We start from the raw sequence: 12,845 nt of genomic DNA on the forward strand, positions 1-12,845 counted from the left end.
TTTCAGGGAGTAACTGCGCCAGTCATCTGTACTTGACTCTGGGGTCAACCTGGTGAGTTTCGTAGAATAGCTGGCAACCCTGGGGGTAGGGGCTGTCACATATAAAGGATTCAAAACAAGCAACTAGAAGAAGGGAACAGTAGGAAACTGCTCCAGGGGTCTCAGGAATTGAGGGCAGTACCAATAGCTGGGTGGACAGATGCACAAGAAACAACACTAGAGATGTTTCCTGTCCAGCAGTCAGTTGATGAGGGGGAAGAGGATCCAGGAGGCAGTTGAAGGGAGCAAAGATGGGGTCCTGAAGGCGAGTCTCTGAAGGATGGATCAGAAGAAAGCCCACATGCTGGGCTCTAGTGATGAGACACAACTCTGAGGAGGTTGGCAGATGGAGAGGGTGTCACTGACTGAGGGTGGTGGGTGGAACAGCCTCACGCTGGCTGTCACAGGGCCACAGGGGAATATATGGCCACTAGGTCAGAGGGCAGAGGGAAGGCACAGTCTCACAGAGGAGGCCCATTGACACCTGGGTGGTAGAAGGCACAGAGGTCCTCATATAGACAGTGGCCCTTTTTGGCAAAGTGTTGGCAGACAGAGCCGTTGGATTTGTCTTCCATAACTTGGGGGCCATCCTTGGGCTGGCAGGTATTTTTGATAAGAGACTAACTTTTAAGCCTTTGGGTCTTTCTCTGCTCTTTGTGAAAGGCTCCCCTGGAAGGACCCCATGGCCTGGTTCAGGAAAAGGAGTTTCAGTATTGGCCCCCACCAGCCATGACCATAAGGGCCACATCTGGGGCCTAGTCCTCCCTCAGCTGAGCCTCTGCCCCAGGAAGGAGGTGGGAGACTCAGCAGTGGTGGAATCATTGGACCCCTTGATTCTGGAGGAACTCTTAGAAGAGAGTCCTCATTCTTTTCTGTCTGGCTCTCTTTGCTCACCATCGTATTTGTGAGATTCGTCTACATTGCCTGTAGCAGGAGTTTTTTCATTTTCATTGCAGTGTAGTATCCCATTGCATGCACACACAACAACTTATTTACCCATTCTACTGATGGTGGACATGTGGATGGATTCCAGTTTGTGGCTGACCAGGGGTCACATGGCTTTCCATTGGCCATGGGGAGAGGGCCCAGAAGGCTGGGTGGTCTGATGGGACTCCATCCTTCAAGTCTCCAGTCTCTTCCCGCTCTGGCAGCCAGGGATGTTGCACTGGTGGCTGCTGCTGATGCTGCTGCTTCTTTCATTTAGGCATTGTGGTTGCGGCAATGGCTGCAGCAGGATTTTCGAGTCTGCTTCTATTCAATTTTCTTACGTGTGAGCAAGTGGGAATGCATATGTCCTTTGGGCCAGATGGCCTTGGATAAAAAACAAAATAAAAACAAAATAAAACAAAAAAACACCACTGGAAAGGGGCTTAGCTGGACATGCTCAGTGCTGTCTTCAACTCACTAGTCAAAGTCACAGTGAGAGAAGGGGTGGAGAGAGGCCAGGAATAGTACCCTACTCCGTGGTGCTCAATCCTCAGCAGATCTCACCTCACCTGGAGGGCTTGTGCAAACAGAATGGTGGGCCCCACCTCCAGTATTTGGAATTCAGGAGGAGTGGGTGGGGCCTAGAAATTGTCCTTCCAACATGTTCCCAGGTGATGCTGCTGCTGCTGCTCCAAGTACCACACATTGAAGCCCAAAGCTCCAGCTGAAGCCTCTTCACATAGAGATAAGTAGGGGAAACAAAGGTGCTTTTTTAAAGTTACCTTCATCTAATGAAACATTTAAATTAAAATACCATCATTAATCCTTCCACAGTGGGGGAAACATAATGAATCATTTCACAATGTATATGTACACTAAATCACCATGATGTACACTTTGTTTCTTTATTAAAGAGATTTTATTAATTTATTTGTGAGAGACACAGAGAGAGGCAGAGACATAGGCAGACGGTTAAGGAGGCTCCCTTTTGGGAGTCCGATGAAGAACTCGATCCCAGGACCTCGGGATCATGCCCTGAGCCAAAGGCAGATGCTCAACTGCTGAGCCACCCAGGTGTCCCCATGATATACACTTTAAAAATTAACAAGTCAGGAAACAACAAATGTTGGAGAGGATTTGGAGAAAGAGGAAAACTCTTGCACTGTTGGTCGGAATGCAGACTGGTACAGCCACTCTGGAAAACAGCATGGAGGTTCTTCAAGAAGTTAAAAATAGAGCTACCCTATGACACAGCAATTGCACTACTGGGTATTTACCCCAAAAATACTGATGTCGTGCAACGCCGGGACACTTGCAATATCCACAATAGCCAAACTGTGGAAGGAGCTGCAATGTCCTTTGACAGATGAATGGATAAAGAAGATGTAGTATATACACACAATAGAATATTACTCAGCTGTCAGAAAGGATGAATCTCCACCATTTGCTTCGATGTGAATGGAACTGGAGGGTATTATGCTAAGTGAAATAAGTCAATCGGAGAAGGACAATTATCATATGGTTTCACTCAAATGGGGAATATAAGTAATAGTGAAGGGGATTATAAAGGAAAGGAGGGGAACCGAGTGGGAAAAATTAGAGAGGAAGACAAACCATGAGAGACTCCTAACTCTGGGAAACAAACAAAGGGTTGCAGAAGGGGAGGTGGGTGAGGGGTTGGGGTAACCAGGTATGTCCTCGTATAAGGTCATCACTTGACTCTCTAATTATGAAATGTTGTGTGTCACAGAAATAACCAGATTTCTTTGACAACTGCATTATCGTGAACTTTCACCAGATCTTGAACCATGTCCACTTTTGAGTCTTCTATTATTCACATTTATTGTTTTAATGCTCTTGCAAAATGAGTTTCCTTTTCAAGGAGAGTCATTGAAAGGATTTTTGATAAATACAGGGTTTTTGATAAATACAGGTATATTAAAAGCAAACAAAACAAACAAAAAAACCCAAAAAACAAAAAACACAACCCAAAAAACTAAACGGAGTAAAATTTTCTGGACCTAATGGAAAACCTGCATTCAAAGACAAATAAGAATTAGTTACATTGGGGCTGAATGAATGGAGGGAGATGATTATAGTTTTTATTTATTTTTATTTTTTTAGCTAAAACTTATTTTATTTTATTTTTAATTTTCTTTTATTGAACTTCAATTTGCCATCATATAGTATAGCACCCAGTGTTCATCGCATCAAGTGCCCTCCTCAGTGCCTGTCACCCAGTTCCCCCCAACCCCCTGCCTACGTCCCCTTCCACAACCCTTTCTTCGTTTCCCAGAGTTAAGAGCCTCTCATGGTCTGTCTCCCTCTCTAATTTTTCCCACTCAGTCCCCCTCCTTTCCCTTATAATACCTTTCACTATTTCTTATATGATTATAGTTTTTATGACTCTTGTTTGAGGGCAGCCCAGGTGGCTCAGCGGTTTAGTGCCGCCTTCAGCCCAGTGCGTGGTCTTGGAGTCCTGGGATCGAGTCCCACATCAGGCTCCCTGCATGGAGCCTGCTTCTCCCTCTGCCTGTGTCTCTGCGTCTCTCTTTCTCTTTCTCTCTCTCTCTCTCTCTCTCTCTCTCTCTCTCTCTCTCTCTCACACACACACACACCCACACACACAAATAAATAAATAAATCTTAAAAAAAAGAAACATTGCTGCTTTTCTAATGCTGGCTCTTCCAGATTTGAGGAAACTTTCTCTTAAGGTATCTATGACTTACAGACACATGGTGAAATGTTGCCTCCTGAACAAATTGAAACATTTAACTTCACTTTTAATCTGAACCTCCAGAGTTCAGAAACTCTCTGTAATTTTTTTCTTTCATGACAATTGTAGATGTTTGTAGGTGCTCAGTAAGAATCTGTTCTCCTTGTAAGAGGACAACATTGGAAACATTGGTTACTTTGCCAAGGCTGTGACTGGGATTCACTTTTGAGAGACATGTATAGACTGAATTAGGACCAGACAACTTTAAGGAACTAAGGTTGAATCTGTAGAGCCCATAAAGCCCCTGGGAAATGCTGGCCAGATCCCTTGCTTAACAGCTCTCAGCAGCCTTACAAGGTGAGGTAAGAATGTCACTTCTTGGCAGGTGTAGGAAACCTCATAATATTTGGGGCACCTCAAGAGGACGACTTCACCCAAATCTATGGATATTGCAGGCAAGTCTGATGGCAAGTAGTTGGTTTGTATTCTGGCCTCCAGAGGCTATTAAAAAGTCCAAACAAGAGATTTCTTAAGAAAAGTTCCAGCAAAGCAAGTCTGACAGAACCTATAAGGTCAAACACTATTCTTCTGTAAATAATTAGGCCAATATTATTAAAATTGGACTTGTCTTCCAAATAAATTAGACTCTATATGGATTTCTTTGGAATTGAGGATGATTTTAAAGACAAAATTATGTTTCAATAACACACCTCTGTGGATGTTAAATTCTAGTTTCGATTAATTGTCTTTGAACATTTGTTGTTTGCCTAAGCTAGATAACTTGAGGAATACTTCAGAGAAATTGTCATAGTAACTCATATATAGACAATCTTTGTGCTTATAACTCTATGGAGATAATAACAGGACCTGATGGGCATATGATGACTTGAACAACTGAACAATGGGATGGACTCCTGGGCCACTATGTAATTCAACTCTCACCTTCACCAGTTCTATGAGGCTGAGAAATAAAACCTCCTTAATACCAGAGCTCACTCCACTTCATGAGGCTAACTGTGACTTGTGGAATTGGTGGATGGCCCCACTTTCCTTATGACTGGTTAAAGAATGCATTTGGGGACACCATTATCCCCAGAGAAGTCCTCCCCAACTTGCCAGTGATTCCTCATAATTAGGATAGTGTTAAGGTTAGACATCAAGCTAAGAGGGCTTCTGGACCCCTTAACCTAACCAATTTTATTTAAGTCTCTGTCACTTTTACCTCAGCAATCTATTAGGGTAGATAAGTCAGGAGGAGCTGAGGCCAGGTTGTCAGTGCCTATCAGGTTCTTCCTGGTGTCTGACCACCATGCCTCTTGCTGGGTCCAAATCCCACACCCTCACAGATGCTGCCCTTAAAACTTATCTTCTTATCTCTTGAAAGTTGGAATCATAGATAAAGAAGGTTGAGAGGAACAGAGTAAGTGGACATAACCTAGAAAGAAGGCAGGAATAACTGACTAGGTAGGAGATGTAGATGAGTTACAAGGATGGGAAAGAGGGAGAGCAACCCTTAGGCCCCCAGTCATTCCTGGATCCCTGCTTTAAGGCTGAAGACAACCCAGGTTGTGAGGAGAAGGCAGTTTGCCAGTATCCCAGCTGCCTCAGCCAGCTCTGTCATTACCAGGGTCTTCCTTTGACTACTTTCTTGCCTCCTCCTCCTGGCACAAGTTGGTAACAATCGTTTCTGTCTCTTGCATAGTAACCTGTTTGGAAAGGCTTGGGAGTGGACAAGTGGAATCATAGACTGGTACCTGGAGCTTTTATACCCACTAACCCTTTCCTGAGTCTGCTTTCTATTGGGATAACACTTTTGAGTTGCTAGCTCAAGAGTAAGTTTGCCCTTCTCACAAAGGCCCTGCCCTCCTTGGTCACGCTGAGGTTATACCTCACACTGTTAAGAATATCTTACGTGGGTGACCATAAGTTCCTCTAATGAAGTTGTAGCCCTCACTTCTCTTCATCCTCCCCTCACCCCACTGGGAGCAGCTTCTCTGTAAGTGGTGTCCTGCACATGGGCGCAGACTGTACTTCTGCTTCAGGCAGAACCCTACCTCTCTGCTCCATAGTCCAGAATGGTACCCAGAGGATTCACACTGCTTGTTTTGAGAGATACTTGCTGCAGTAGGAAGAACTACACTCCTTCCTGCTCCGGGCACACACAACGCACACCTCTGATCCTCACAAATGGACAGGCACTTTGGAGAAGTGGGACCTATAGAGTCCCTGTGGTCAGAAAGCCGGGTTCTTAACCAAGTTGGGCCATCTTAACCCCTTTTCCCTGTTATTTCTTATCATAAGACCCTGTTTATTTCCTTTGAGTGTCCTTCAGGCACAGCACACTCTAATTATTTGAACATTTGTTTTCTTGCTTATTGTCTATTTCCCATGAGGAAAGTCTCTATATTTGAATGAGAGAAAGAATGAACAACAATGAAAAATATATAAATATGGGAAAAAATCTACTGGTGGGATATACATTTTCTTTTTTTTTTATTTATTTATGATAGTTACACACACACAGAGAGAGAGAGAGAGAGAGAGAGGCAGAGACATAGGCAGAGGGAGAAGCAGGCTCCATGCACCGGGGGCCCGAAGTGGGATTCGATCCTGGGTCTCCAGGATCGCGCCCTGGGCCAAAGGCAGGCGCCAAACCGCTGTGCCACCCAGGGATCCCTGGATATACATTTTCTAATACTATGATCTATCTCTTAAAATATCATGTCTAGGCCTATATTACCAGTAATATCCTTTGTCATATATGCCCCTATTCTACATCTCTACCCATGACCTCATTTGCCATAACTGTATACCACACATGAAAGTTACTGTAGAGTTATCTGTATGTCTTTATTTTCTTTATTTTGTTCCTGATTGTGGAGCACAAGTAAGAAGTATATCTTCTTCATTCCCCTAGAGCACTCAGCTGGGGGCCAGGCACATAATGAGATTTTAAAAATTCATGTTAAATTGAGTTGATTCTTACACATTTCTTTGGTACAGAGAATTCTTCTTCCTTTCCGGCTCGCACTATGCTTCTTCTTTAAAATTATCTCCTGGGAGGCTTCTTTGACAAACAGCATTTCTCTCAATCCAGATCTATATCTAGCATGGTATCTAGATCTGCACCCAGAATCTAGAATTGTACCAGGCACTTGTAGTTTTGCCTTTGTGTGGGTATGCCTGAGTTCTGGTGACTGTCCTGTCTGTTCCAACAGAGTGATGTCTTGCTCATGGCATAGAGTAAGCACTCCCCTTCCTCTAGACCCAGTAGTAAGAACAGTGTTAATTAAAGAACAACAGGGAAAATTCAGCCCTGGAGTAGGAGAATGCCTGACAGGACCTCCCCTGGTCCTGCTCCATCTCTTCCCATGGTATGTAGGAGGGACTGGAAGGAGTGAAATTGATAGAAGGCCCAACCTACTCTATCTGACTCCAGGGAAACCCTGAGGATGAGACTGGCTCCAGAGTGAGCATGACAGCTGTCTTTCTTGAAGCAGTCAGAGATTTATGGTTGGCATAGAAGGGCCAGTGTTCTCCTATTGTATTTGTGTATGAGACCTCCCCTTGGTGGGAGTAATAGAAAGCTACTTTCTTACTTTTGGAACTTCTCCTCTTCCCAAAAGGGAGCAGGTGACTCCAGGGAAACCTGCTAGAGGCAGAGTACTCATATACTTACCTATTCCTTTAGATGATTTTGGAGACTAACACAAAATCTTGTGAGATAATCTAAAATTCTTTGGGGAGACAGAATTCACACCCCAAATGGGTAAAGAAATGTATGGAAATAGGAGGAGTTAATAACTGGATAGAGATAGAGGCATCATTACTCTGGAAGGGAGTGAGTAGAAACTGAGAAAGTGGTGTTGGTCAAGAGACACTTCCTGGAGCATTTGGGAAACAGAAGAGGGGCAGGTGAGTTGTAAAAGAAATGGGACAGTAATTCTAGGCCACAGGGACCTTTAGGAATCATAAAAGAATGAGACTCCTGTGAGGGATGTGTTCTCACATTTGAAGGGAATTTATGAACTGACTTATATTGTGTATTGTGCCATGGAGCGAAATTTCTGAATCAGAAAGTAGCGATACATGATTCTCACAGCCATCTAGAGGATAGGCAGACAGAAGGATGTGGACAGATAGACTCTTCCTGGGAGACACTAATAGCACCAGCTACAGTCATCTAGATCCTGCTCTTCAGAGTGTGGTCCATGGACCAGCAGTGAGGGTGTCACCTGGGAGCTTATTAGAAATGCAGAATCTCGGGCCCCAACCCAGACCATCTGAATCAGAATCTATATTTTTAACAGGCTGCCAAGTGATCTGTATGCTCTTTCAGGTTTGAGAAGCACTGGTCTTAGAGATTGAGGGTAGGTATCTGGAAGTTCTGAAAACTTTGGCATTGGAGGGGCCTAGGCTAGGGAAGTTGAATTGGGGGAAGATGGACAAGAGTGGGCCCTGGCTGCCCTCCTGTCTCCAGGCCTCCCACACCGGTCACTATGGCAGAGTTTGGCACTCTGCTCACTATTTTATTTATTTATTCACTTCCAAGTGGAATTCTTTATTCGAACCATCCTAGAAAGAGGAAATTAAAATTTATACCAGTGAAGGAATCTAGAGTTGAGATTGTGAGAAACTGGTCATTTTGGAACTAATTTAATAAAAATGCAATGAGCTCTGACAGAAGCAAGGGTGGTAAGAGGGTTCAATGTCTCTGCTTACATCTTTAGTAAACCTGAAGCAAAGTTCCTGGGAACAGGAGGCAAGAGGATTTGCAGGTGGTTTGAAGGCAGACACAGCACAGGAGTCCCCTCCTCTGCCTTCCAACGTCAGTGCTACAGAGACTGTTTTATGAAGGATTTTATGACAAACTTTAGTTTGTGATGATTGTGTAGGATTTAAGTAGTCAGAGAGTGAGAGGAATGAATTCCAAGGGAAAGACATAACTACTAGGAGGGATTGGATTTTGAACGTCTGTTAAACATTAGGGAATAAATGCAAAAAGCAATGAAAATCAAAGTAAAACTGCAGAAGATGGAAGCTTTCTATACGGAAGACGAGCTAGGACCTAAGTCTAGCTCAGGGTCCAATTATCCCCACTTCTCTAGCACCTGATCTTATCAAAGGGGTGTACAGTTCACATGGTACAGTGTACCTATTATGCCTACACAAGCATCACACTCTTATTTAAATGTTGCCTCCTGCCCATGCCTTCCTGGATAATAATCCACCTATGACAGAAACAATTTATTTCCTTTGACATCCTCTACTCCTTTGTGAAACTCTCACCATAGCTGTCTTTCCACATATAAACACTGTCTTCAAATGTAGTTACCTGTCTTCCCTCCCTCCCTCCCTCCCTCACTGTAAGCTCTGGAGTGGGGAGATTGGGACCTGTATATTTTATATTCCCTCCACAGGGCTTAAATGGAGCTGAAGAATTGCTAAAAAGCTTTCGTGTGTGGTATAAGACAGGAGGGACAAGGCCATGATAAGAGATGTAGAAGTAGAGGCATTATGAATATAGATTAAGGATATTATTGATAATAAATGTCTGGACTTGATACTTTCAGATATAGATCATACTGTTAGGAAATTTTTATCCCATCAGTAGATTTATTCATTATAATATATTTATTCATTTTTCATTATTTATCTCATTCAAATATAGAGTTTTTCCTTGTGGGAAATAGACAGTAAGCAAGAAAACAAGTGTCCCGTTAACTATAGAGTGGGGAAAACATACAAAGCAAATAAACAGGATCTTTTGATAAAGAACAAAGGGAATTTCTTTAGATAGGGAACATAGGCAAGGCCTTATGGTCACTGCTACATATTTTACTTGTTGGAATGATGAGTTAATTCAACTTCTGACCTGAAGAGTAATACTAATAAAATCAAGAACAGAATGAGAGTAGCAGCCTTCCCATCAGCGGTGAGTTTGTCAGCTCAACCTTCGGATTGGTTCCTACTTTGGTCCAAATTCCCAACATCCCTCTGCCTCCAAAAGAGGAGAATCAGGGCCCTCCTCTTACTTTAGGATGGACTCTCTTTTCCAGCCTAAGAGTCTGCAGGCAAAACAGGTTAAGAGCTCTGATCTTGTGAGAGACTTGGAGACAGATCAAGGCAGAGGCCTCTGAAATAACGCTCCAGGATGTGAGAAGCTGGGAAGAGATGGAGACAGACATTCACACAGAGACTAATTGATGTCACAGAGACTCCCCCTCACTTCCCATCTCAGTCTCAGTGGCTTCTGGTCTCTGTAGTCCTTGAGAGAGTTGGCCGGGGCTTTTGGACTTCAGGGGAGGGGAAGATATCATGCCCTGCCCCCATCATTCTGGATCCCTGCTCCAAGGCTGAAGACAACCCAGGCTGTGAGGAGCAGGAAGTCCGCCACTATCCCAGCAGCCTCAGCCAGTTCTGTCATTACCAGGGTCTTCCTTTGACTTCTTACCTGCCCTCTTCTCCTGGTACCAGTTGCTGGCATTAACTTCTGTCTCTTGCAGAGCAGGGGTCCCATTAGGAAAGACTTGGAGTGGGTAAGAGGAATATGGAATTGTTACCTGGAGATTTATACCCACTCCCACTTTCCTGAGCTCCAGGAGATCTCGGAGTGAAGAGGGGGTGTGTGTGATTGGTGGGGTGGGGGAACAGTTCCTGGCTCTTGATGAAGGCTGTTCTGGGTCTTGAGCTGGGCTGGGTGGAAGTGGATGGAGGGGAGGACACCTCCTCAGCTTAGGGAGGACTCCATGCTCAGGTCTGTCTTAGAGCATATTCTCTCCAGGGGGCCCAGAGCAGAAGGGAAGAGAATGGGGAGCAGACAGTTCAGACCAGTCCAGCCTCACTCCTGTCCTCTCCCCCTCCCTCACCTCCCCTTCCCAGCTTCTCATTGGGGCATTTCACACTTACTACACACCTGCTGTGTGCAAAGAGCTCCAAAGTGTTCTCTGGCCTTTCTCAACCCAGACACCACTGCCTTCCCCGTGCAGCTCACAGAGATAGTCAGACTCCTCAGCATCTGGGTAGATCTCCACGCCCAGAAGCCTCCCTGAAGCCTGGGATCTGGAGTGTAGATATTTGGGACAAACCACCGAGAAGCTGAAGAAGTGGGGAGATGGGGAAAGCTGGGAGAGAGCCAACCTTTTCAAGGACAATATGATAGCTTGCAGCAGCAAGAAGGATTAAAGCAAGAGGAGAGGAAGAACTTCCCTTGAGCAGACAGTGCTGCTTGTTTTCCGAAGCACAAATCCTGGACCTGATACAGGGAGGGACAGGGTGAAAAGAGACCCTTTGAGGGAGATCGTCTCCCCAGGAGTGTTGGGGTTCAACAAGGTGTGGCGGGGGAAGGAGAGACCACACAGAGCAAACCAGCAGAAAACAAGGTGACACTCTGTGGGGATCTTGGCTTCCAGGTGGAGGCGCCAGGCCTGTCCTGCACACACAGGGTCGCTGCTGAACCAGGCGCCCTCAGCTGGGCTCTCAGACCTCAGTGGTCTGCGGGGAGGAAAGACTGAGGCTGAGCAGGGTCCTTCTGTCCCACAAACCTGCCCTGGGCGCTGAGGGGGCGTCTCCCTCCAGATGGAAGGAGGCCGAGGTGGTGGGACGACCCCAGGGGGAGCAGTCACCTTTGGCTCTGTCCTCTCCTGAGACGGAGTGGCTTTGGGGTGACCGGGTCATCAGGCCTTTCCGAGGTCCTGGGGCTGTCAAGGGTGCCTTAGGACAGGGGGCAGGATGGAAGTGAGGGCTGACCAGTCCCCTCCCTCTGAGGACACTGACAAGGGGGCGGGGCTCTGCTTAGTGGGCGAGGCTTATCCAGGTGGACTCACTGCCTTGTAGGTATACCCTGGTTTGGGGTTCCTCTGCGCAGCGCCCCGCATCACTTGCTGATGAGGAGAGGTCTTTTCAGCTCTCTAGCACCTGACCAGGTCTGTCCTCAGGAAGGGAGGAGGGGACGACAGTCAGAGGACAGGAGGAGAGAAGGGGGCTAATGTCCTTCCTTCCACTGGGCTCTGAGCCCTGCCCTACTCCCTAGATTCCTAAGGGTGGAGGAGGTGTGAAAGCAGATGTAGAAATGACTAGAAATGGGGCAATGTGGTAGGATGCAGCAGGGAGGAGAGATGGAGGTAATGGGAAGGTGGAGCCCACTGGGAGGTGGGGATACCTGGGGAGGTGGGCCAGGAGGGGAGGGAGGCAGGCTGGGTGGGGTGGGAGGTTGTCCAGGTGGGAGGGGACTGGATGGAGGTGGGCAGGGGAGGGGTCAGAGGGATTGGGGGCCTGCAGTGGGGAAGGTGGAGGCACCAGGATGGGGCAATGGGGCAGTGCCAGATGGAAACTCAGAGATGTTCAAGCAGGCCAGCTGTCTAGAAGGAGCCCTGGAGGAGGATCCCACTGGGAGGAGGGGAGACAGACAGCAGCTCACAAGGAGTCAGAGCCTGGGAGGATGTAGGGAGTAAAGGCTGTAGCAGAGAAAGCAAAGGTGTTTGTGGGTCCTTGGAAGATCCCAGAAAGGTGAGGGTGGGAACTCAGAGCCACTTCCCACTCAGGCTGGCGCCTGACTTTGGAGGGGAGCTGGGGAGGCCTCCTGAGCAGCAGGGATAGGGGTGCCGTCCCAGCTCCCCTTCCTCCCACTCTATCCCCTCCATCCTCTATCTCCTTGCCCATACTTCCTTCTCGACATTATAGATCTCTAGAATCTAGAGGACTGGGCTCCAGATCATTAGAAGAAAGGAATAGAGGGGTGTGTGTGTGTGTGTGTGCACAGGTATCTTTAATGAGTGTTTGAGTGTGTAAATCTGGGTGTGCAGGCCTGTCGGTAAATGTATGAGTTTGTCAGTATGTGTCTTTGAGCACACGTGTGAGAATGTTTGTGACCTCTGGGTGTGTATATGTGGGTATTGTGAGGGTATGTGTGTGTGCTGTCCCAGGGGAGCCAGAAGACTCACAGCTGATGTCTTCGATTTGATTTGTGGAAATTTCCAGCAGATTTCAGGCTGTGCTATGGGGTGGGCGTAGGGGGAGGCCAGAGAGAGAGGCTGTGAGTCCTGGGGGTGGGGGATGGGAGCCTGAGCAGGGGGTGCCTCTGCCCTGCCAGGCACAGGGGGAGGGCATCAGGGTCCTGGGTCTGAGGCTGGGTGCAGACTGGGTCCTTAGGCCTGCACTCAGG

At 46.6% G+C, this 12,845-nt stretch overlaps 1 pseudogene; it reads right to left on the reverse strand.

Annotated features, from left to right (window-relative positions):
* Positions 1 to 500: 500 nt before the first annotated feature.
* On the reverse strand, positions 501 to 1,247 carry LOC129505548 (proline-rich protein 3-like; annotated as a pseudogene).
* Positions 1,248 to 12,845: the final 11,598 nt, after the last annotated feature.

The sequence above is a fragment of the Nyctereutes procyonoides genome, unplaced genomic scaffold (genome assembly GCF_905146905.1).
Source record: "Nyctereutes procyonoides isolate TBG_1078 unplaced genomic scaffold, NYPRO_anot_genome, whole genome shotgun sequence".
Taxonomy (NCBI): domain Eukaryota; kingdom Metazoa; phylum Chordata; class Mammalia; order Carnivora; family Canidae; genus Nyctereutes; species Nyctereutes procyonoides.